We start from the raw sequence: 22,511 nt of genomic DNA, 5'->3' as shown, positions 1-22,511 counted from the left end.
TTAGTCAGGTATGGTGGTGTGTGCCTGTGGTCTCAGCTACTTGGGAGGCTGAGGTGGGAGGATCACTTGAGCCTGGGAGGCAGAGAGGTTGCAGTGAGCTGAGATTGCACCACTGCACTCCAATGTGGGTGACAAAGTGAGACCCTTTGTCAAAAAAATATGTGTGTGTGTGTGTGTGTATGGGAAAAGCACATGACACTGAATTTGGCAATGGTTTCTTGGTCATGACAACAAAAGCACACATAATAAAAGGAAAAACAGATAAACTGGGTGTCAAAATGAAAAATTTTTGAGCCAGGTGCCATGGCTCATACCTATAATCCCACCTACTTGCAAGGCTAAGGTGTAAGGACATTTTGACACCAGTCTGAACAACAATGTGAGACTCCACCCCTAAAAAACTAAAAAAATTAGTCAGGCATGGTGGTGTACACCTGCAGTCCTAGCTACCTACTACTTACTTGGGAAGCTGAGGTGGGAGGATCCCCTGAACTCAGGAGTTCAAAAGTGCAGTGAGCTATGATTGCGGCACTGCACTCCAGCCTGGGTGACAGAGTAAGACCCCACCTCTTAAAAATTTTTGTTTTTAACTTTTGTGTCACAAAGTACACTATCAACAGAGTGAAAAGGCAAACCATGGAACTGCAAAAAATACTTACAAATCATGTATCTCATAAGGAGTTCATATCTAGAATATATAAAGCATTACAATCGGAAAGAAAAAAGCAACCAGATTCAAAACTGGGCAAAGGACCTGAACAGGCATTTCTCCAAAGAGGATATACAAATAGACAATAAGCACATGAAAACATGCTGGACATCACTAATTATCATGGAAATGCTAATTAAAATCACAGTAAGATACAACTTCACACTCATGTGGATGACTATTACTAAAAAATAAAAAAATAAAAAAAATAAATAAAAAGAGCTGGCAAGAATGTGAAGAAATTGGAATCCTTGTGCCTTGCTGGAGAAAATGTAAAATAGTAAAGCTGCTGTGGAAAGCGGCATGGCAGTTCCTCAAAAAACTTAAATATAGAATTGTGATATGATCCAACAATTCTACTTCTAGGTATACATCCAAAATAACTGACAGTAGGGACTCACACAGTACAACCACATTCATAGCAGCATTTTTCACAATAGCTAAATGGTGGGTGCAACCCAAGCGTCCATCAGTGGATAAACAAAATGCGGTACACACATGCAATTAAGTAGTATTCAGCCTTAAAAAGGAAGGAAATTCTGACATATATGATGAACCCTGAGGACTGTTTAATGAAGATGGGATTTCAGTTTGAGAAGATGAAAAAGTCCTAAAGACAGATGGTAGACAACCAGGTGAATGTACTTAATACCACACTGAACTATATACTTTAAAATGGTTAAAATGGTAAGTTTTATGTTAGGAAATTTTAATACAGTTTTTAACAAAACTACAGATCTTCATCTAATCCAAAGGTTTCCAAATGAGTAAGAGACAAGGACTCTGGAATTGGAAAACAATATCTTTTTTTTTTTTTTGAAGACAGAGTGTCACCCTATCACACAGGCTGGAGTACAGTGGCAGGTTCACAGCTCACTTGCATCCCAGGCTCAAACGATCTTCCCACCTCAGCCTCCATCCAGAGTAGCTGAGACTATAGGCGTGCACTACTATGCCCAGCTAATTTTTTAATCTTTTATTGAGCCAGGGCCCCACTATATTGCCCAGGGTGGTCTCAAACTCTTGGGCTCAAGTGATCTGCCCACCTTGGTCTCTTTAAGTGCTGTGATTACAGGCATGAGGTAACCAACCATGCCCGGCACTATTTGTTTTTCCTGACTACTGTGAACAAGGGGTAGAATATAAAGGGGACGGAAGAAAAGGACAGGAGAAGCGACCAAGTAAAATTACCCCACCGTTTTAACATTTACTTATTTTAAAAAATGACAATATAAGCTGTAGACAAAAAATGGCAAATTGTCAGGTACACAGTGCTGAAATACTTCATCTTAATTGCAGACTTCAAAATTCACTATGTTTATATTTATATATATACATATTTTTGAGATGAAGTCTCGTCCTGTCGCCCAGGCTGAAGTACAATGGTGCGATCTTGGCCCACTGCAACCTCCGCCTCCCAGGTTCAAGTGATTCTCCTGCTTGTACCTGGGAGTACCTGAATTACTGGCGTGCGCCACCATGCCTAATTTTTTTTTTGGAATTTTTAGTAGAGATGGGGTTTCACCATGTTAGCCAGACTGGTCTTGAACTCCTAACCTTATGAACTGCCCGCCTTGACCTCACTTTGGGAGGTCTTATACCAAACTGGTATAAGACCCTGGGTCCAACATTGTTCCCTGCCCCTACAGTGGTAGAGTTTTTTTCTTTCACTGCCCTCTATTCACTTGCGCATTCTGGGTGACTAGACTTGCTGTTCATTCCCCAGTCCCTTTCAGTTATTGTTCCTTAGAGAAGAAGGATCTGGCTGGGGCTTTGTATTTATCCCATTATAGAAGCTGCTCCCTTCCTCCAGCCCTGCACCACAGAGGAAGGCTCTCTTCAGTCCCATGTTCCCATATTGTGATGTGAGGCTTTGGTGGAGGTCTGGGAAGATCTTGTAAGTGCTCTCAATTTCCCTTGTATGTGTGTCTCCCAGGAATAATATGTGCTCATGCTAATCCACATTCTGCCTTCAACAGTTTGTTAACAATTTTAGATAATTTTTTTTTTTTTTAATTTAAGACAGAGTCTTGCTCTGTCACTAGGCTAGAGTACAGTGGCATGATCTCAGCTCACTGCAACCTCTGCCTCCCAGGTCAACCGATTCTCCTGTCTCAGTCTCCTGTGTAGCTGGGACTATAGGAATGTGCCACCACATCCAACTAATTTTTTGTATTTTTAGTAGAGACAGGGTTTCATCGTGTTAGCCAGGCTGGTCTTGAACTCCCAACCTCAGGTGATCCGCTCACCTCGGCCTCCCAAAGTGCTGGGTTTACAGGCGTGAGCCACCATGCCCAGCCTACTATTTACTCAGTCTTTACTATCCTATTCACAATATCTGATATTCAGTAACATACTGAAGACACACAAAAAAGGAAGAAACTACAACCTATGTCAAGACAGAAAGCATTCAACAGACCAGAAATCAATGAAGTCAAAAAATAAAATAAAAAGAAACCAGAAATTAAATTTTTTGCAAAGATCAGTAAACTGATAAATCTCTAGCAGGTTTGAGAAAAAAAGACACAAATAATCATTATTAGGAAGAAAAGGGAACATCACTACAGATCCTATATACTTTAAAGGAGAATTTATAGAATATTACAAACAGGACCAGGTGCAGTGGCTCAAGCTGTAATCCCAGCACTTTAGGAGGCTGAGGCAGGCAGATCACCTGCGGTCAGGAGTTTGAGACCAGCAAGGGCAACATGGTGAAACCCCATCTCTACTAAAAATACAAAATTAGTCAGGTGTGGTGGCACACACTTGTAATCCCAGCTACTCGGGAGGCTGAGGCAGGAGAATGGCTTGAACCTGGGAGGCAGAGATTGCAGTGAGCCGAGATCACGCCACTGCACTCCAGCCTGGGCAACAGAGCAAGACTCCATCTCAACAAACAAACAAACAAACAACTTTATGCCTGTATACTCAACAATTTAGATGAAAGTCAAAGTCCTCAAAACATATGCACCACCAAAGCTCACACATTACATAACCTAATTAGCCCATACCAATTATTTCTAAATTGAAACTGTAGTAAAAACCTCAAACTAACTTCAGGCCCAAAAGGCTTCGCTTGAGAATCCTAACAATCATCTAAAAAGAAACAATACCAAATCTACATAAACTCTTCCAGAAAATAGAAGGGAACGCTTCCCAACTCATTTTATGAAACCGTGATAACAAAACCAAACAAATATAATACAATAGTAACTGGGCCCAGTACAAATTAGGGATTGCTTACTAACATCAGCAACAACTGATTTTATTACTTAAATTTAAAATATAAGGAAACAGTTTTAAACATACATATACAGCCTCGTGTTGGTAATGCTACTATTTATGCCAGAATTTACCATGTCCTCTCAGTTCTTTAGAGTTCCATTACTGGATAAATTCTTTTCTTTCTTTCTTTTTTTTTTTTTTTTTTTTGAGACAGAGTCTTGCTCTGTTGTCAGGTGCCAGGCTAGAGTGCAGTGGTGCCATCTTGGCTCACTGCAACCTCTGCCTCCCAGGTTCAAGCAATTCTCCTGCCTCAGCCTTCCAAGTAGCTGAGACTACAGGTGTGCAACACCACGCCCAGCTACTTTTTGCATTCTTTAGTAGAGACGGGGTTTCACCAAGTTGGCCAGGATGGTTTCGATCTCTTGACCTCATGATCTGCCCGCCTCAGCCTCCCAAAGTGCTGGGATTACAGGCATGAACCACCTCACCTGGCCAATAAATTCTTTTCTATTACAGGTTAAGTATCCCTAATCTGAAAATCCAAAATCTGAAATATTCCATAATCCAGAAACTTGAGTGCTGACATGACACTCAAAGAAAATGCTCAACCAGTAAATGCAAGTCCCTCCCAAAAAAATATAAAAATAGAAAGACTTTTGGTCTCAAGTTATTTCAGACAAGGGATACCCAACCTGTATCAGTGAAAAAATGAAACAAAAAGGCCAGGCGCAGTGGCTCACACCTGAAATGCCAGCACTATGGGAGGCAGAGACAGGTGGATCACAAGGTCAGGAGTTCAAGACCAGCCTGACCAACATGGTGAAGCTCATCTCTACTAAAAATACAAAAATTAGCTAGGTGTGATGGCATGCGCCTGTAGTCTCAGCTACTTGGGAGGCTGAGGCAGGAGAGTCACTTGAACCTGGGAAGCAGAGGCTGCAGTGAGCCGAGATTGCACCACTGCACTCCAGCCTGGGCAATAGAGTGAGACTCCGTCTAAAAAAACAAAAGGTACAAATAAAGACTGGGCAAATGACTATGTCCAGGAAAGAAGTCTGTCAATGAAAATGATACAATTTAAGTATCATCATGAAACAAACATAGCAATAAGAGCAACAACATTTTAAGCCTAAGAATTCATGACACTGGAGGAAAAAAGTACATAATGTAAAACAGTCCCAACTTCTTCACAACACTTGAACCAGATCTCATTTCAATAATACAAAAGTTAAGTGCCCAGCAATTCAAAACTGGGCAATAAAATTTCCTTTCTACTTGACTGCAGCCCAGGTAAAAGAATTAAAGAGGGAGGGGGTTGAGGTTGGAGAAGGAGCCTCTTTCAAATGTTCATTGTAAACTGAATCATTAATTCTTCTAGAATCTCCACCACCTCTAAATTTCAGACTCACACCCAACCACATTCTCAATACTTTTACTTGGCACTTGAAATTCAACTCACCCATAACTGAATTCACTTTTCCCGTACCAACCCCACACCAAAACCGGCTCTTTTGTATTTTTCTGAGACAAAGTCTCACTGTTGCCCAGGCTGGAGTGCAGTGGCATGATTTCAGCTCACTTCAACCTCCACCTCCAAGTTCAAGCAATCCTCCTGCCTCAGCACCCCCAGGAGCTGGGACTACAGGCACGAACCACCATGCCCGGTTAATTTTTGTATTTTCAATAGAGACGGGTTTTCACCATGTTGGCCAGGCTGGTCTCCACCTCCTGACCTCAGGTGATCCACCCACCTCAGCCTCCTAAAGTGCTGGAATTACAGGCAAGAACCACCTCGACTAGCCTGCATTTTTCCTAATACATTCTTCATCGCAAGTAATGCTACTACCATCTTAATTAGCCAAGCCAGAAACTTAGAAACATCCCAGTTATTATTCCTCTCCCTTATCTTCTATAATCAATCACCAAATCCTGATGATTTTACATCTAAAATATTTCTTAGTCTTGTCCCCTTTAAATTGATCCTTGTCACTGCACAAACCTGCCTTTTCCTCTCACCCAGGTTTCCCATCAACTGCCTTCAAAATAAAAACTAAACTCTCGGGCATTGCATATGAAACTCACAAGAACTACTTCCCAGTCTTTTTTCATTGCTATTTGCTGCCACATTCTTACCACTGCAATAATAATAGTTTCCTGCCCATACAGTGCTCTATACATGCTTCTGCTCTTTTTACCTCATTCTTTCAATTGTCTTCGTTGTTTAAAACTCAGCCCAAGTATCACGTGTAAGTAACTAACTCCATAGCCTCAAACCTGTGTAAACCCTGTGATTATCTCTACCTTTTAAATCATATTAAATAATCTGTTTCTTTCTCTTTATTTGCACTAGATTTTATAAGAGTCTTAAAGGTAGATGCCTGATCCATAACTCTAGTAACATGGCACACAAGTTAACTCAATCTTTGTTGAACTAAGTCACAATTTTTATTTTTCTTTTCTTTATATTTTTTTGAGATGGAGTCTTACTCTGTCACCAAGCTGGAGTGCAGTGGTGTGATCTGGGCTCACTGCAACCTCCAACTCCCCGGTTCAAGCGATTCTCCTGACTCAGCCTCCCAAGTAGCTGGGATTACAGGCACATGTCACCATGTCCAGCTAATTTTTGTATTTTTAGTAGAGACAGGGTTCACCATGTTGGCCAGGATGGTCTCGATCTCCTGACCTTGTGATCTGCCTGCCTTGGCCTCCCAAAGTGCTGGAATTACAGGCATGAGCCACCTCGCCCAGCCTATTTTTCTAATTTCTCTCTAAAAGGCCAGATAATTGGCGTGGGGCAGACTGTATTACTTATAGACATAAACAATCTTCACACCAATAATCAATTCTTGCCTACAAAAATGGGCTTATAAATAAAACTAAAAGTTTCTTCCTCATAAGATTTCCTTCCCCTTCACAAAATCCATGATACCAGGCAATTTTTGAGGCAGACAATTATGGTTTCAAATTGTCTTGTATTAACAGTAAGATTACAATAATGATAAAAGCATAAACTCAGTTGATAATCTGCTCCTAAAGTCTTGAATGCACACATTTCTACCTAAACAACATTAAGAGAAAATAGCACATTATATATGAAGAATTCTCAACAAATTACAGTATCTAGAATTAACTTATATGCCCTCTTTACAAATGTATTTGCTGAATGAATGAGAAGTGGTATATACCTTGAGCATCCTTACTATGAAAATTTGAAATACAAAAATCTGAAAATCCAAAATTCCCCAAAGTCCAAAAGTTTTTGAGCACCAACATAATGCCACAAGTGGAAAATTCCACCCCTGACTTCATATGACAAATCAGTCAAAATGCAGTCAAAACTTTGTTTCATGCACAAAACTATTAAAAATACTGTTTAAGGCCAGGCACGGTGGCTCACGCCTGTAATCCCAGCACTCTGGGAGGCCGAGGCGGGTGGATCACAAGGTCAGGAGATCAAGACCACTGTGGCTAACACGGTGAAACCCTGTCTCTATAAAAATACAAAAAAATTAGCTGGGCGTGGTGGCACACACCTGTAGTCCCAGCTACTCGGGAGGCTGAGGCAGGAGAACTGCTTGAACTCAGGAGGCAGAGATTGCAGTGAGCCGAGATCGAGCCACTGCACTACAGCTTGGGCCACAGTTTGAGACTCTTATCTCAAAAAAATAAAAGAAAAATGTTTAAAATTACCTTTAGACTATGTGTGTAAGGTACTTATGAAACACAAATGAATTTCATGTTTAAACTTGGGTCCTTTTCAAGATACCTCATTATGTATATGTAAATATCCCAAAATCCAAAAAAATCTGAAATCCAAAATACTCCTGATACTGAACATTCCAGATGAGTGTTATTCAACCTGTTCTGATGTATCATGCATTAAGAGAGAAATAATACATACAAATAAAGAAAATTGCCAAAAGATCACAAATCAAACATTAAAGGCAACAAAGTCAAGATTTGCCATAAAACTTTGTGTATTTATAGTTGACTATATAAAAAGTAGTTCATGCATGCAAGGTTCTACACTAGACTCCTGAAGGAGTTATTAAAGGAACGAACTCCAAATTAGGAGGTAGACACTCAGTTTCCAGTCCTTAATCTATCATTAGTTAGCTGTGAGACAATGATTAAGTCATGCAATCATTCTAGCATTTTGTTTCCTCAACAGCAAAAGAAGTTACTGGACATCAAATCTGGTATTTCACATGCAAATTTTACCTAAAAAATAAACAAACAAATAAAGAGCTGTCAAAATGGGAGATGAATCACTAATTAATCAGAGCTGTCTTCATCCATCCATCATATACATATACAACTCATCCTGCAGCAGGCTAATTAAGACAAACATTTTTACTACATGTTAAGCAGTCTTCAGAATGATTCATTATAATGAAACACAAATGTTACTGGACTAGCTGACCTCTTTGGTCTCCTCCAGCTCTAAAATTCTCTGGGTCTGTTAATTTATACTCTATCTTACAAATGGTATGATTACTAAATTTATATTAACTAATATTCATGAAAGAAAAAGCTAAAGTCATTGACCTATTTGACACCAAATAACATTTTCAAAAGTAGCAGCGAGTATCCACCTAGTCCACATTTCCAGCCTGACTAATATGCAATCAAGTTTCAGGTATTACTACTGTTCACCTTTACTCTCCACTACTTCCATAAGCCTTCATTATGAAAGGAGGAGGAAAAGGAGGAGGAGGACTTAGTAAAGAAATAGATTTCTGGCCGGGCGCGGTGGCTCAAGCCTGTAATCCCAGCACTTTGGGAGGCCGAGGCGGGTGGATCACGAGGTCGAGAGATCGAGACCATCCTGGTCAATATTGTGAAACCCCGTCTCTATTAATACAAAAAAATTAGCTGGGCACAGTGGCGCGTGCCTGTAATCCCAGCTACTCAGGAGGCTGAGGCAGGAGAATTGCCTGAACCCAGGAGGCGGAGGTTGCGGTGAGCCGAGATCGTGCCATTGCACTCCATCCTGGATAACAAGAGCGAAACTCCATCTCAAAAAAAAAAAAAAAAAGAAATAGATTTCTCTGTCACCTAAGGAAAAAAATCAACTAGGGAAGAAGGACTAAGTATAGGAGCACTATATAAAGTATCAACTCTACAACAAAAAGTTGTTTTGTTTTGAGACAGAGTTTCCTCTCTTATTGCCCAAGCTGGAGTGCAATGGCGTGATCTCAGCTCACTGTAACCTCCACCTCCTAGGTTCAAGTGATTCTCTAGCCTCAGCCTCCCTAGGAGCTGGGATTACAGGCATGCACCACCACGTCCAGCTAATTTTTGTATTTTTGGTGAAGACAGGATTTTGCCATGTTGGCCAGGCTGATCTCAAACTCCTGACCTTGTGATCCACCAGCGCTGGCCTTCCAAAGTGCTGGGATTACAGGTGTGAGCCACGACACCTGGCCAGAAAGATTATTTTAATCCCATTCACAACAAAGTGTGTGATAAAGACAGGTGGTCTTTTTGGATCATTAATATTTCTGATACATGGTCTTCCCTTCTTTTTTAGTTAGCTAATAATATAGAATTAAAAACTGCTATTAAAAAAAACTTCTCAAAAACATTTGGCAAAATATAGGACTATACCAAAATAAAAGAACTAACTTAGGCTGATAAAATTATGGGTCTTTCTCTCCCTTAAAGTCTTCTTCAACAAATAACAACAAAAAGCATGTGTTTTCTGATGGGCACAGTGACTCACTCACACCTGTAATCCCAGCACTTTGGAAGGCCCAGGCAGGAAGACATCTATTGAGACTAGGAGCTCAAGACCAGCCAAGACAACAGTGAGATCCTGTCTTTATTAAAAAAAATTTAAGGCCGGCGCAGTGGCTCACGCCTGGAATCCCAGCACTTTGGAAGTCCAACAAGGGTGGATCACGAGATCAGGAGTTTAAGATCAGCCTGTCCAATCTGGTGAAACATCATCTCTTCTAAAAATTACAAAACTTAGCTATGGTGGCATGCGCCTGTAGTCCCAGCTACAGGGAGGCTGAGGCAGGAGAATCGATTGAACCCAGGAGGCAGAGGTTGCAGTGAGCTGAGGTCATGCCACTGCACTCCAGCCTTGGTGACAGAGTGAGACTCTGTATCAAACAAAAAACAAAAAAAAATTGGCCGTGCACGGAGGCTCACACCTGTAATCTCAGCACTTTGGGAGGCTGAGGTGGGTGGATCATGAGGTCAGGAGTTCAAGACCAGCCTGGCCAATATAGGGAAACCCGTCTCTACCAAAAATACAAAAAAAATTAGCTGGACATGGTGGCAGGCGCTTGTAGTCCCAGCTACTCGGGAGGCTGAGGCAGGAGAATCGTTTGAATGTGGAAGGCAGAGGGTGCAGTGAGCTGAGTTTATACCACTGCACTCCAGCCTGGGTGACAGAGTGAGACTCTGTCTCAATCAATCAATCAATCAATCAATCAAATGGCCAGGCATGGTGGTGCACACCTGTAGCTCTAGCTACTTGGGAGGCTGAGGCAGAAGGATTGCTTGAGGCCAGGAGGTCAAGGCTGCAATAAGCCATGACTGTGCCACTGTACTCCAGATTAGGTAACAGAGTAAGACACTGTCTCTCAAGGGAAAAAAAAAAGAAAGATTTTTCTAATACCATTATCAATCTATTTTCTCTAAAGAAACAATATATGGGTTGTTAGATGACTGATGACTGAAACACACTCTTAAAATAGAAACTGATTTTTTTTTTTTGAGACAGAGTCTTGCTCTGTCGCCCAAGCTGGAGTGCAGCACTTTCGGAGGCTGAAGCAGGAGGATCACAAGGTCAGGAGATCAAGACCATTCTGGCCAACATGGTGAAACCCCGTTTCTACTAAAAATACAAAAATTAGCCAGGTGTGGAAGCAGGCACCTGTAGTCCCAGCCACTAAGGAGGCTGAGGCAGGAGAATCACCTGAACCCAGGACACAGAGGTTACAGTGAGCTGAGATAGCACCACTGTACTCTAGCCTGGGTGACAGAGCAAGACTCCATCTCAAAAAAAAGGAATTTAAAGATAGCAATATTCAGTTTGTTGATCACCAAAAATACTTATTAAGGCACAGACATTCAGATGTTTTAAATACTACTACTGGCACCCCAATTTAAAATCTTCTAAGTCATTAGCAGAAATCAGGACAAAGGAGCCAGGTGCAGTGACTCATGCTTGTAATCCCAGCACTTTGGAAGGCAAAGGAGGGCAGATCATCTGAGGTCAGGAGTTCAAGAACAGCCTGGCCAACATGGTGAAACCCAGTCTATACTGAAAATACAAAAATTAGCAGGGTGTGGTGGTGCACACCTGTAGTCTCAGCTACGTGGGAGGCTGAGGCACGAGAATCACCTGAACCCAGGAGGCAGAGGTTGCAGTGAGCCTAGATTACGCCACTGCACTCCAGCCTGGGCAACAGAGCAAGTGCATTTTATATATTTATATAAAATATATATATTATACATATAAATATATATATAAATAAATGACAAAATCTGTAATGAGATATTTCTTTACCCTAAGCTTAACACAATGCTATTTTAGCAAAAATATGGGTTATGAATTTGTAAGAACTAAGTAATATAGTTCATTTTCTCAACAAGCTCATAGGAAACTCAACATTCCTAGGCTATCATTTCTCACATATTACTATCCTATCGTGGCCTGTGCCAACATATTTTGTTTTAATTTACTGAGCTCACCTATATACTAACATACAAGTTTCAATGTATATATTACATACAACAAAGACATTCTAAAAAGAAAGAAAAGTTAACTCAATTTTGGCAGAATTTTCCTAAGAGTGCCTTTTTTGGTTTTGTTTTGAGACAGACTTTTACTCTTGTTGCCCAGACTAGAGTGCATTGGTGCAATCTCAGCTCACCGCAACCTCCACCTCCCAGGTTCAAGCAATTCTCCAGCCTCAGCCTCCCGAGTAGCTGTGATGACAGACATGAGCCACCACCCCCAGCTAATTTTGTATTTTTAGTAGAGACAGGGTTTCTCTATGTTGGTTACGCTGGTCTTGAACTTCCAACCTCAGGTGATCCACTCACCTTGGCCTCCCAACGTGCTGGCATTACAGGTGTTAAGTCACCATGCCCAGCCAGAGCGCTTTTTTTTTTTTAAGAGACAGGGTCTCGTTATGTTGCCCAGGCTAGAGTACAGTGGCTATTCACAGGTGCCATTCCACTACTGAGCAGCAGAGGAGTTTTGACTTGCTCCATTTCCAACCTGGACCGGTTCATTCCTTCTTAGGCAACCTGGTGGTCCCTTGTTCCTGAGAAGTCACCATACTGATGCTGAACTTAGTGTGGACACCCAATTGGCATAGGGCACTACAACCCAGAACTCCTGGGCTCTAGCAATCCTCTTGCCTTAGCCTCCTGAGTAGCCGGGACTATAGGCACGTGCCACCATGTCCTGCAAGAGTGCTTTGTATTTAAATAGTTCTCACCAAAATAGGCAAGAGAAGAGATGTGACTACTTATTTATGCTCTTTTGATTAAACTTACTCTCAGGCCAGGAGAAATCTGAAATCCTAACAACACAGCAATTTGATGGTAAGAAAAGAATCAGGCCAGGTCCGGTGGCTCACACCTGTAAACCCAGCACTTTAGGAGGCCAAGGCAGGATGACTGCTTGAGCCTAGGAATTCATAATAACCGGGCAACATGGCAAGACTCTGTCTCTACAAAAATTTAAAGAAATAAATTAGCCAGGCAGGGTAGTGTGTGCCTGTACTCCCACCTACTAGGGAGGCTGAAGAGGATCAAGTGAGCCTGGGAGGTCAAGGCTGTAGTGAGCCATGTTCACACAAACGCACTCCAGCCTCAGTGAGAGAGCAAGACTCAGTCTCATGTAAAACATCCTTTGTCCAAAATACATCTGTATTGAGTTATGTGAAATACTTTCTCAACCAGGCGTGGTGGCTCATGCCTATAATCCCAGCACTTTGGGAGGCTGAGGCAGGTGGATCACTTGAGCCCGAGAACAGCCTGGGCAACATAGTGAAACCCTGACTCTACCAAAAATATAAAAATTAGCTGGGCATGGTAGTGCCAGTCTGTGGTCCCAGCTACTGGGGAGGCTGCAGTGGGAGGATCGCTGGAGCGCAGGAAGTCAAGACTGCAGTGAGCCAGGAGCGTACCACTGCACTCCAGCCTAGGTGACAGAGCAAGACCTGATTTCCAAAATAAATAAATAAAAATTTTAAAATAAACTGAGGCCAAGTGCGGTGGCTCACACCTGTAACCCCTGCAGTTTGGGAGGCAAAGGTGGGCAGATCATTTGAGGTCAGGAGTTTGAGATCAGCCTGGCCGACATGGTGAAACCATGTTTCTACTAAAAATACAAAAATTAACCAGGTATGGTGGTGTACACCTGTAATTTCAGCTACTCAGGAAGCTGAGGCAAGAGAATTGCTTGAACCCAGGAGACAGAGGTAGCAGTAAGCCAAGACTGTGCCACTGTACTCCAGCCTGGGCAACAGAGTGAGACTCTGTCTGGGGGAAAAAAAAAAAAAGAGAAGAATTTCCCACTATTCTTATTACTACCTATAAAGGAAAAATGAATCATTATGATTGAGGTAAACTATTAAGATACGGGAGAGAGAAGACAAGAAAGTTTATGAAAAGTGAATTTTTACCTAAAGTCACTGGTCAAATATTAGGTATAATCATAATTCTCTACTAACAGTGTCCTCTTGAAGGCCGGGCACAGTAGCTCACGCCTGTAATGCCAGCACTTTGGGAGGCCAATGCAGGCAAATCACGAGGTCAGGAGTTCGAGACCAGCCTGGCCAACATGGTGAAACCCCATCTCTATTAAAACACAAAAAATTATCTGGGCATAGCAGTGGACGCCTGTAATCCCAGCTACTCGGGAGGCTGAGGCAGGAGAATTGCTTGAACTTGGGAGGCTGAGGCTGCAGTGAGCCGAGATCGCGCCATTGCACTCTAGCCTGGGTAACGAGCGAAACTCCGACTCAAAAAAAAAAAAAAAAAAAAAAGTGTCTTCCTGTTTGCTACTACTAAAAAAAAAAAAAGGGTATATTATTCCCAACACAAGGGGAAATGTGTGATAGTTTGAAATGATTATGAGTATTTTTTCAAATAATTTTTATCTTAAAGAAGTATATAATAATCTTAATTTAACAAAATATGCCAAAGCAGGTACTTGTAAGGTCAATGAGAGGTTATCGTTTTCAACTCAGTAAGAAAATCATACATATTTGGGGATATCAGGATGAAAGCATTATTACTAAAGCAAATAATCAGTTTTCTCTCAACTATAAAGATATCTGTGTGTACTGGATATTTTTCTTAAACAAGCAATATACTTTTTCTTTTTTTTTTTTTTTTTTGAGACATAGTTTCGCTCTTGTTGCTCAGGTTGGAGTGCAGTGACACGATTGAGATCTCAGCTCACTGCAGCCTCTGCCTCCCAGGCTGAAGTGATTCTCCTGCCTCAGCCTCTCCAGTAGCTGGGATTACAGGTGCCCACCACAATGCCCGGCTAATTTTTTGTATTTTTTGTAGAGACAGGGTTTCATCATGTTGGCCAGGTTGGTCTCAAACTTCTGACCTCATGTGATCCACCTGCCTCAGCCTCCCAAATTGCTGGAATTACAGGCATGAGCCACTGCACTCTCCTTTTTTTTTTTTTTGGACACAGGGTCCTACTCTGTCACCCAGGCTGGAGTGCCAGTGGCCCAATCAGGGTTCACTCCAGCCTAGAACTCCCAAGGCTCACAAGATCCTCCTGCCTCAGCCCGGTAGTAGCTAGATCTACTGGCGTGTGCCACCACGCCCAGCTAATTTTTGTATTTTTAGTAAAGCTAGGTTTCACTGTGTTGCCCAGGCTAATCTTGAACTCCTGGGCTCAGACAATCCACGCTCCTCAGCCTCCCAAAGTGCTGGAATTACAAATGTGAGTCACCACGCCCAGGCTTACTTTTCTTTTAATAAATACATGATTTTTTTTTTTTTTTTTTTTGAGACAGTCTCGCTCTGTCGCCAGGCTGGGCAGTGGTACAATCTCGGCTCACTGCAACCTCTGCCTCCTCGGTTCAAGCAATTCTCCTTCCTCAGCCTCCCCAGTAGCTGGGACTACAGGTGTGTGCTACCACACCCAGCAAATTTTTGTATTTTTTAGTAGAGACGGGGTTTTACCATGTTGGCCAGGATGGTCTCAATCTCTTGACCTTGTGATCCGCCCCCCTAGGCCTCCCAAAGTGCTGGGATTATAGGCGTGAGCCACTGTGCCTGGCCAATTTTTTTTTTTTTTTAAGACAGAGTCTTACTCTGTCACCCAGGCTCGAGTACAGTGGTGCCATCTCAGCTCACTGCAACCTCTGCCTCCCTAGCTCAAACAAATCTCATGCCTCAGCCACATGAGTAGCTGGGATTACAGGCATGCATGTGCGCCACCAGACCTGGCTAATATTTTATATTTTATTTTTGTAGAGATGGGGTTTTGCCATGTTGGCCAGGCTGGTCTCAAACTCCTGACCTCAGGTGATCTGCCTCCTATAGTGCTGGGATTACAGGCTTGAGCCACCAAACCCCACCTTTTTTTTTTAACAAAGGGTCCTACTTTGTAGTCCAGTGCCAGTGGCTCAATCAAGGCTTGCTGCAGCCTCCACTTCCCAAGGTTCAGGTAATCCTCCTGCCTCAGGGCCCTGAGTAGCTGAGTCTAAAGGCATGTGCCACCACACCCAGCTAATTTTAGTATTTTTAGTAGAGATGGGTTTTCGCTGTTTTTACCCAGGCCAATCTCAAATTTATGCTTGAACCACCCACCATCCTCGGCCTCCCCAAGGAATTACAGGTGTGAGCCACCTCGCCTGGCCTTACTTTTCTTTTAATTAACATATGGATTTTTTTTTCCTTTTAAGATGGAGTCTCGCTCTGTCACCCAGGCTGAAGTGCGGTGGCACCATTCACCTCGGCTCACAGCAACTTCTGCCTTTCTACCTCAAGCGAGTCTCATGCTTCAGCCACCTGAGTAGCTGGGATTACAGGCGTGTATCTGCACCACCACACCTAGCTAATTTTTGTTGTTTTTTTGGAGAGAGTGGGTTTCACCATGTTGGCCAGGCTGGTCTTGAACTACTGGACTCAGTCTCCCAAAGTGCTGGGATTAAAAATATACTTTTAGGCCAGGCGCAGTGGCTCACGCCTGTAATCCCAGCACTTTGGGAGGCTGAGGCGGGCGGATCATAAGGTCAAGAGATTGAGACCATCCTGGCCAACACGGTGAAACCCTGTTTCTACTAAAAATACAAAAATTAGCCAGGTGTGGTGGTCTGTAATCCCAGCTACTCGGGAGGTTGAGGCAGGAGAATTACTTGAACTCAGGAGGCAGAGGGTGCAGTGAGCCAAGATCCTACTTAGGCTGGAAGGCTGGAGTGCAATGGCATGCTCATGGCTCACTGCAGCCTAAACTTCCTGGGCTCAAGCAATTCCCTTATTTCAGCCTCCCTAGTGGCTGGGACTAGAGATGTGAATCACCATGCCCAGCTAACCTTTGTATTTTAGGTACAGACAGGGTTCTGCCATGTTGCCCAGGCTGGTCTTGAACTCCCAAACTCAAGAGATCTGCCTGCCTCAGCCTTCCAAAATGCTGGGATTATAATCATGAGCCACTGAGCCTGGCCCATTGTGTTGTTTTAATCAAATCAGCAAACACATTGTCATGCTAGAACCCCATGTTGATCATTCATGTTTAATCTAGACTTTCTCCTTTTTCTTCAATCTAATACAGGAATCAGCCAGGTGTGGTAGTTCACGCCTGTAATCCCAGCACTTTGGAAGACCGAGGCAGGCAGAGGGGTCAGAAGTTCGATACCAGCCTGGCCAACATGGTGAAACCTTGTCACTACTAAAAATACAAAAAATTAGCCAGTCATGGTAGCAGGCACCTGTAACCTCAGCTACTCAGGGGGCTGAGGCAAGAGAATCACTTGAACCTAGGAGGCAGAAGCTGCAGTGAGCCGAGACGGTGCCACTGCACTCCTGCCTGGGCAACAGAGCAAGACTCTGCCTCAAAAAAATAATAAAATAGCCAGGCGAGGTGGCTTACGCTTGTAATTCCAGCACTTTGGGAGGCCAAGGCAGGCGGATTACAAAGTCAGGAGTTCAAGACCAGCCTGGCCAACATGGTGAAACCCCATCTCTGCTAAAAATACAAAAAGCAGCCAGGAGTGATGGTGGGCGCTTGTAATCCCAGCTACTTGGGGAGGCTGAGGCAGTAGAATTGCATGAAACTGGAAGGCGAAGGTTGCAGTGAGCCAAGATCATGCCACTGCACTCTAGCCTCTGCGAAAGAGCGAAACTTCATCTCAAAAAAATAATAATAAAATAATAATCTAGGAACCTATAAATATCACAATATACATAGTCCCTAGTGTAGTAAACTGGCCTACTGTGACCTTCCATTAAAATATTTGTCTTTAAGGTCTTACAGTTCTTCTTGGGGCCATACTTGGTCTCACCATTCCATACTGCCAGATTCCCAAAGGACTCCAAGCAGACAAAACTTCTCACTCAAACTCTATCCCCACCATACCTGTCGTCTTTCCAAGACAGTGCTCCTATACTCTATACCTCTTCTAATCACAGCTAGTGCATAAAAACTTAACTCTCCTGGCCGGGCCTGTAATCCCAGCACTTTGGGAGGCCAAGGCAGACGGATCATTTGAGGTCAAGAGTCCAAGACCAACCTGATCAACATGGTGAAACCCCTTCTCTACTAAAAAAAATGAGAAAGTTAGCCAGGCATGGTGGCAGGCTCCTGTAATCCCAGCTATTTGGGAGGCTGGCGCAGGAGAATGGCTTGAACCCAGGAGGTGGAGGTTGCAGTGAGCCGATATCACGCCACTGCACTCCAGGCTAGGCAACAAGAGCGAAACTCCCCGTCTCAAAAAAAACCCTTTACTATGCTTCCTTATCTCTGAACCCTCATCCTGTGTGTGGTATCAGTAAGCTTATTTCATAGTCAATCTGCGCTAATACTGTCAATAAAAGACAATTTTAAAAGTTTCTCTTCCAGAGAATTTGTGATTTTTTTTTTTTTTAGGGGGATGGAGTTTCGCTCTTGTTACCCAGACTGGAGTGCAATGGCGCGATCTCAGCTCACCGCAACCTCCGCCTCCTGGGTTCAGGCAATTCTCCTGCCTCAGCCTCCTGAGTAGCTGGGATTACAGACACGCGCCACCATGCCCAGCTAATTTTTTGTATTTTTAGTAGAGACGGGGTTTCACCATGTTGACCGGGATGGTCTCGATCTCTTGACCTCGTGATCCACCCGCCTCGGCCTCCCAAAGTGCTGGGATGAATTTGTGATTTTTAAACAAGACATTTACAAAAACACTGGAGAGATATAAATAAAGTTAGGCATTGGCAATTCTCAAATTTTACCACACAATCAACTACCTAATCTACCTATTTCTAATGTAGGTCCAATTACAATTTAATATAGTTTAAATTAAAAAATTAATGTAGTCATACAAACACTAGTGAATATATGTCTGGTTCAGATATGCTTCCTGGCAAATGCCAAGTAAGTGAAATGTAAAGCTGCAATTGAACGGTTTTAACATAGGTTCCATATGTGTTAAGTCTCCTTATCTTCAAAGCAGCAAATGGGCTGGGTGCAATGGCTCATGCCTGTAAGCCCAGCACCTTGGGAGGTTAAGGAGGGAGAATCACTTGAGACTAGGAGTTTGAGACCAGTCTGGGCAACGCAGAGAGACCTCCATTTCTATTTAAAAAAAAAAAAAAAAAAAAAAAAGTGGGAGGGCGCAGTGGCTCACGCCTGTAATCCCAGCACTTTGGAAGGCCGAGGCAGGCAGATCACTAGGTCAGGAGTTTAAGACCAGCCTGGCCAACATGGTGAAACCTCGTCTCTACTAAAAATACAAAAATTAGCCAGGCTTGGTAGCAGGCACCTGTAATCCCAGCTACTTGGGAGGCAGAGGCAGGAGACTCACTTGTACCCGGGAGGCAGAGAGGGTGCAGTGAACTGAGACCGTGCGACTGCACTCCAGCCTGGGCGAGAGTGAGACTCCATCTCTCTCTCTCTCTCACACACACACACAAAAGTGGGCTAGGCATTATGGCTCACGCCTGTAGTCCCAGCACTTTGGGAGGCCGAGGCAGGCGGATCACCTGAGGTCGGCAGTTTGAAACCAGTGTGACCAAGATGGTGAAATCCAGTCTCTACTAAAAATACAAAATTAGCCGGGAGTGGTGGCACATGCCTGTAATCCCAGCTACTTGGGAGGCTGAGGCAGGAGAACTGCTTGAAACTAGGAGGCGGAGGTTGCAGTGAGTCAATATCGCGCCATTGCACTCCAGCCTGGGCAACAAGAGCGAAACTCCGTCTCAAAAAAAAAAAAAAAGCAGCAAATGACCGCCTGTGGCCAATTTACTTAAAATGGTCAGGTATTTTTAACCTACCTTTAACCAAAAAAACTACTTAAGAGCACACCACAAATAAACTCCTCTCAGCACACCTGATATTTGTGACTTAAAAGTGTCTCTTCTACTTTATACTTTCACAACTTGGTAAATTACAATTAGATATTGCTTTTTTAAAATTCTGGGAAACCATTTTATTCATTATCTCATTAATCCAAAGCATAGACCCCTATGACTAGGATAAATTAATACCATTTTGGAGTCAGTTTGGTGGCTCACATCCATCTTCCCAGCAGTTTGGGAGGCCAAGGCAAGACTGCTTGCAGCTAGGAGTTGCAAACCAGCCTGGGCCACATAGTGAGACCTCATCTCTACAAAAAAAAATTAAAAAATTAGCCAGGTGTAGTGGCACGTGCCTGATGTCCCAGCTACTTGGGAGGCTGAGGCATGAGGAATGCATAGGCCCAAGAGTTCAAGGTTGCAGTGAGCTATGATCACACCACTGCACTCCAACCTGGGCCACAGAGAGAAACCTTATCTCTAAAAAATAAAAATAAATTAATGCCGTTTTACTCAATTGACATTAAAACCTATAGTTGTAAATCTAGAATCTAATACATCCTTTGTGAACAAAGGGTCCAAGTTTGTTTAACAAGAATTAGATAGACTCTGTTATATAATAATCTCATGAAAAACCAATTAACCAGAAATCACAAACTTGAGATCAGCTAGATGAATCTGGGAAAGATAAGACTTCCCCAGTTCTTAATTTCTTAACAGTGGGAAAACAGTACATTACTAGCTCAAGTTAAATGCACAAGAGACACTATGTAGAATGGAATCTTGTGAAACATACAAACCCTGATATTCCTATGCAATCCTATTTAGCCTTTCTATATAGCTACAAGTCCACAAAAGTTAAGGACTATACCATTTACAGCTTTTACATTCTTTCAACTCTGAGAAAAGCATTAAAAGAGTCCAAGTACTGAATGCATGTAGTACTAAACAATTTGGGAAAACTCTTGAAAACAAAGTCGACAATGCTCACTCAGCTAGCTGTACACTAAATTTTATAAAAACATTAACGCTAATAACTACCCAAAAAGGTCATTAAAATACAAAGCCTATACTAGACCAATGATTTTAAATCCCTTTAAGTTACACATTTGGCTCCATTTTTAAAATAAATTGGTTCAGCAAGTAGTTAACATGCCTGCACCTCCACTGTTCTATTGGCTCTAGGAAAGTATGAAGTTCAACTCAACCCTAAAAAAACTCCTTCACATAAGAGTTACGTTTTGCCTTGACTTTCTCTATGACCTTGGACAAAGTCTACCAAATGAAGACTATAACAATGTTTATGTGTTCCAGTTTATTATTGAAAATGAACCATAGTATCTTTCAAGCAATAGTGAAATTTTCTAAATTGGACCTATCCAGAGCTGAAAACTTCAGTTACAAATATCAACTGATATGCAATGTGAACAGTTTTTAAAATTTTGATTTGATTAGTAAAAACAAAACAAAAAAACTACAAAGATCCCAAATTCAACATGATTAAAGAATTCTGAAAACACCAACAACCTCCTTCTTACTTCTTTTTATGAACAACTGGTCTGCAATGTAATTTTAAAAAAAAAAGCCAAAAGAAAAAGTAAAGAAAAACAGTAAAACAAGCTTTAATTTGCCATTTTCCTTTTCTAAGAATAACAAATGGTCCACAAAACTTGGTAAATAACGGGGAGACAAAATAAAGCAATCTACAATCTAAAAATTACAGAAAAATCCATCATTTCAAGTCACTAATTTGCATACCCACGTAAGAAATTAATCTCGGTACTGCGTTACCAGCATTAAAAAGATAAATCCCTGCCTCAGAGGAACATCTACTGAGTACGTCTCATTTCCGGATCTCAGGTAAGTTTACGAGCTGTATCTCTAGGTTTCCCTAAGGTACTCTGTTGTTTAACATCATTCACACATCCAGCCACCGCTAGGGTGAAAAGTAAATAAACAAGATTTACTTATGCAATTATTTACCACAGAATTCTGGTCAAGAATGCAAAAGTAAACACCCATACAGGCATTTAAAACCCAAAGAAAGCAGGGAACATTAAGGATAGTAAGATTTACCCTTTAATTGACCACTGTAGAAACCAGAGGCCTTCCACATGGGCTGTTCCTTACTAGCACTCTCGATTTGAAAAAGTAACAATGTCAACTCGACATTTTAACAGTACAAAAGATAAACAGAATTTGGGCAAATCGCTTCCTCCAGATTCTGAAAAGGTGTTTATAAGAACTGAGATAGAGCAACGCCCCCCTAAAAGCACCCTACTCCAAAGAATGAAATGCCGAAAACATCAGGTGGGCCAAAAAGGTTAGAAAAGCTAAAGTTCTAACTTAATTACCCAAAGGTTGGGGACTAGGAACGTGAGATCGGAGTGGGGGTGGGTAGCAGAGTGAAATCTAACCCCAGAAATCACAACGCAGGCCGCAGCCCAGGAGGTGAAGCTGGCGGGAAGCGAGCTCCCTCTCCGTTCCCAGGGGAAAGTCCAGAGAGGAGCGACTCCCCACAGTGGACGTACGAGGCGCCAAGAGTGCATGCCTACCAAGGCGCCAGAGCCGCTGGAGGACCTGGTTTAGAAGGGGAGGAGATCCCGGCAGACGGCGCTGGAAGAGGAGGAGGACTAAGATTGGGAGTAGCGGCAGCGTCTAGACGAAGGGGATTACCTAACTGTGACGACAGAGAAGTGTCCTCAGGCTCCGGCGATGGTCTCGACTGCGCAATGTGTGGTGTCTTTCCCGCTTACCCCCGCAGCAGCAACAGAACCAGCTCCTTCAGCCAGTCGCCATTTCCCGCCTACCGACCTGCTGCACCGCACGGACAGAGACCCGGATGGAAAGCGGCCTCTCCGCGCAGGCGCCCTGACTTTCTCCTCCCCCTCCCGCCACAATTCCGAGAGGTGGGAGGGAAGGAATGCGGGTGGCCACAACGGCAACAACAACCAAAAAAACACTTTTATTTCCGTGAAGAGCGTTGAAGTTCCTTACGCCGGAGGACACTCTTTAGTCTGAATCCTGGAGAAATATTGAACACAAGGCCATAGGACTGGGTAGAGTAAGAAAGGACAAAACCTAT

The 22,511-nt window shown here is 42.8% G+C and overlaps 1 protein-coding gene across 2 annotated transcripts in view; it reads right to left on the bottom strand.

Moving 5' to 3' along the window:
* CTDSPL2 (CTD small phosphatase like 2) overlaps positions 1-22,252 on the bottom strand; it is a 106,467-nt gene extending 84,215 nt beyond the window's left edge. Inside the window, exon 1 of one of the 2 annotated variants that reach the window (XM_012442202.2) lies at positions 22,103-22,252. The gene's annotated coding sequence lies outside the window, so the exon portion shown is untranslated. The remainder of the gene's footprint in view (positions 1-22,102) is intronic. The other variant, XM_012442203.2, reaches the window with a different exon arrangement.
* Positions 22,253-22,511: the final 259 nt, after the last annotated feature.

The sequence above is a fragment of the Aotus nancymaae genome, unplaced genomic scaffold, assembly GCF_030222135.1.
Source record: "Aotus nancymaae isolate 86718 unplaced genomic scaffold, 86718_ANA_hifiasm-v0.15.2.pri h1tg000062l, whole genome shotgun sequence".
NCBI lineage: Eukaryota > Metazoa > Chordata > Mammalia > Primates > Aotidae > Aotus > Aotus nancymaae.
The sequence above is the reverse complement of the archived record's forward strand: the minus strand, read 5'-3'. Positions and strand labels throughout refer to the sequence as shown.